A 3,650-nucleotide genomic window follows, 5' to 3' on the forward strand; every position below is an offset into this window, starting at 1 on the left:
ACACTCCCTGCCAATGCTGAGCATCTGTGACACTCGTCCATGTGTCTAGTCCTCTAGCTGCCAGCTCTGGTCTGGTTCCTTCCACCACTCCCCACTGGCCCTAAGTTCAGCATCAGATCTCCCCGCCTGCCGGCAGCCCTGGCCAAACCTTTGGAAGGTGGCTACTGAGTTGGCCTGGCTTTTTTTGACTGCCAGCAGCCTTCACTTCCTGAGCCTGCCAGTGAGCTTGGTGTTGGGGGTCATCTCTCCTGCAAGCTCTGCTGGGCAAGTCTGGGTCCCTGCCCGTGTGACAGGGGAGTCCTGGCCTGTCTTTAGGAAATACACACAGGGACACGTACACACAGACACACACACACACATGCGCGCTCATCTCCTGGCAGCTTCTGCTGGGCCAGTGGGAAGGAATGCTGACAGGCTGTGCTGGAGTCAGGTGAAAAGAAGAGAAAGGAAGAAGATGAACCAGAGAAAAATTATCCAGAAAGGGGAAGACCCTTCTAGGTCAGCTTATTGAAAACAAGGACGAGAGATTTCAGACAGCAAATCTTCCTGGGATACAGTGCAGGAAAGGAGGAGGCAGGGCCCTCTGAGCTAGATCACAGTCTCTAGCTGAGATCATTGCTTTCTCCAACCTCACCTCCAGCTCATTCTAGAGACACTCAGATCTGTGCCCCTTGGGATACCAGGAAGGAGCCTGGGTAAGGAATTCATGGGGTTCCCATGTCCAGGGCTGGGAGAGCAGTGTGGAGGGACGCCAGGCCTATACTCACATCCACCCCGCCCTTGTGGCTTTCAGATACTGTGATGGGAGTTGATGCGAGGCAGAATCCCCAGCTTTGGTTCTCTGCTCCACCTCCTTCCTGGTCTGCCCCCTCTCCAGCAGAGAAGGCTTGAAGGAAGCACAGAAAGGCTGCAGGCAGGCGCTCACTCACTTCTGTACCACCTCCCACCTCACCTCATGCAAGTCAGAGACAGAGATTAAGAGCCTGAAAGTCAAACAAAACCTGAGATTCTAGCCAGGGCAGCTGCCTTAGCACCTCGCACCCTTGGGAGATTCAGCTTTTCTTTTCTATACCTGAATGTCTCTTTTGCTAGCAGAGGTCATCAAACTCACTCCATCAAATGGCTGCAGGGATGAAAAAAACCTTCTGAATCCATGAGACCCTATATATATGGAAGATGTTCTCATTATTAAGACCAGAGATTGGTCCCCAAGGAGTGTTGGGTCTCACTGTGGGGGCTCAAGACCCTCTTTGCAGCCTATACTTTGAGGAACACAGCCAGGAGCTGGCCCCAGCCCCTTACCCAACCAGTCAACAGCTTCAGAGCCCCTCTGGGCCCATCCCAGAGTAGGGCTGTCATGGAGGAAGAGAAGGTGTTCTGGGCTTTCCCTCCTGAAACTCCCACCTAGGGCGTTGACGAGGTGACAGAGCCTCCTAAAGAACAGGGAGAGGCCAGGGCAGGACAGAGTATGAGCAGGAGCTAAAGGGTGGGGCTCAGACGCTCCAGGAAAGGGATAGGGTGGCATGGGCTAGATGAGCCAAGAGGGCTTCCTGGCAGAAGGGAAGGGCCTGAGTTGACCTTGAAGGACATGGCCGCTGCTGCAGTGAACCTGAGCATGGCTGATTGAGGTTGCAAGACTCAAAGGCAGGCACACAAAACTCCTTGGGAGCCCACCCATGGCAGTACTAAGGAACAGACCCCCAGACACAGGAGTCCAGCTGCAGGGGAGCCAGCAGTGGCTGCAAAGGGATTCGAGCAGAGGCAGGATGGCACTGGTGCCCAGGAGCTTCCCTTCTGCCTTTTCTGTGAAGGAGTGGGCACCGGACTAATGAATGAATGACCCAGAACACAGGCCTGCAGATGGCTGCCTGCTTCTGCCCTCAGGCCTGATCATAACGGAAGCTGACTATCAGCCCTCAGAGGCACAACTTCCGGTCGTAGTGAGAAGGGGCCAGGGAATCCTGCTCTGTCCACAGATCTCCTAGGTCTGTCAGGGCAAACCGCCCCTCAGAACTAAGCCCTCCACATCCATAGGCCATTTCAGCTATGCGGGTCCAGTGGCCCCAAAATGGGATTATACCCAATCTAGAGACTGGAAATCTGAGTCCCAGGGAGAAGAAGGGGTTTGACCTGTACCAAGGTCTAGGACTAGGACCTGGCCTTCTGCTCCTCAGCTGAGTCAGTGTAGACAAAATAACCAAATAAGCTGGCTCAGTGTAGACAAGATAGCCAGATAACTTGGGTCAGTGCAGACAACTGGATTACCAGGAGCAAAAGAACCCATTTTGGAATAAAATTCACACTGCGGAGATACACGGTAAGCCCTGTATATGTGCTCATGCTAGGTACTAAGCTGGACACTGCACAGGGCCTCATTTAAGACTCAGATCTACCCACTGGGTTCATGATCCTCACCTCCATGGATAGGGGAAGGAATGGAGGCTTGTTTTTTTAGAGCCTGGGGATCTTTTCCACACCACCCAGGGGGAAGGGCAGAGCCTGGGTCTGAATATGGGTCTCTCTGCAAAGCTCTGCATCTTTCAGCCACTATCTGGCAACACCAGACAGCTGCCTGCACTGTCAGGAGCTCTGGGCCAAGGAGGGAACCGCCGTGCAGGCAGGACAGGAGCGAGAGCCCTACCGCCAACCACCATCTCAGTTTGGTTTTCTCATTGCCTCTCCCAGTGCCAGGGCCTGGCACCTCTGGGAACTGGTTCAGAGCACACCACCAGCAACAGCAACAGCTTTACTGTTACTTCTGCTTCTGTGCCAACTGCTACAGTTTCTATGCTGAGCATTTTACATACACTTACACACACAAGCACTTCGCATGCACCATCTTATTGGATCTTAAAACAGACCTTAGAGGTCAGTTCTTTTCCATTTTGCAGATAAGAAAACTGAGTCTCCAAGGAGTAAAGTAACATGCCAGTCAATCTCTCAAAGTTGTTTAGTCCACACTACCCCAAGATTTCAGGTGAAAAGAAAGACATTTTACCAACAGTGAGAGTGGTCTGAAAGTGACATGGTCATCTCTGGAAGAGGTGATCCCCTATCACTGATTTTTAGTGTATGTGCAGAGTGACTGTGTGGATCACAACAAACTGTGGAAAATTCTTCAAGGGATGGGAATACCAGACCACCTGACCTGCCTCCTGAGAAATCTGTATGCAGGTCAAGAAGCAACAGTTAGAACTGGACATGGAACAACAGACTGGTTCCAAATCAGGAAAGGAGTACGTCAAGGCTGTATATTGTCACCCTGCTTATTTAACTTCTGTGCAGAGTACATCATGAGAAATGCTGGGCTGGAAGAAGCACAAGCTGGAATCAAGATTGCTGGGAGAAATATCAATAACCTCAGATATGCAGATGACACCACCCTTATGGCAGAAAGTGAAGAGGAGCTAAAAAGCCTCTTGATGAAAGTGAAAGAGGAGAGTGAAAAAGTTGGCTTAAAGCTCGACATTCAGAAAACGAAGATCATGGCATCTGGTCCCATCACTTCATGGCAAATAGATGGGGAAACAGTGGTTGACTTTATTTTTTTGGGCTCCAAAATCACTGCAGATGGTGACTGCAGCCATGAAATTAAAAGACGCTTACTCCTTGGAAGAAAAGTTATGACCAACCTAGACAGCATATTTAAA

The sequence above is a fragment of the Budorcas taxicolor genome, chromosome 10, assembly GCF_023091745.1.
Source record: "Budorcas taxicolor isolate Tak-1 chromosome 10, Takin1.1, whole genome shotgun sequence".
Taxonomy (NCBI): domain Eukaryota; kingdom Metazoa; phylum Chordata; class Mammalia; order Artiodactyla; family Bovidae; genus Budorcas; species Budorcas taxicolor.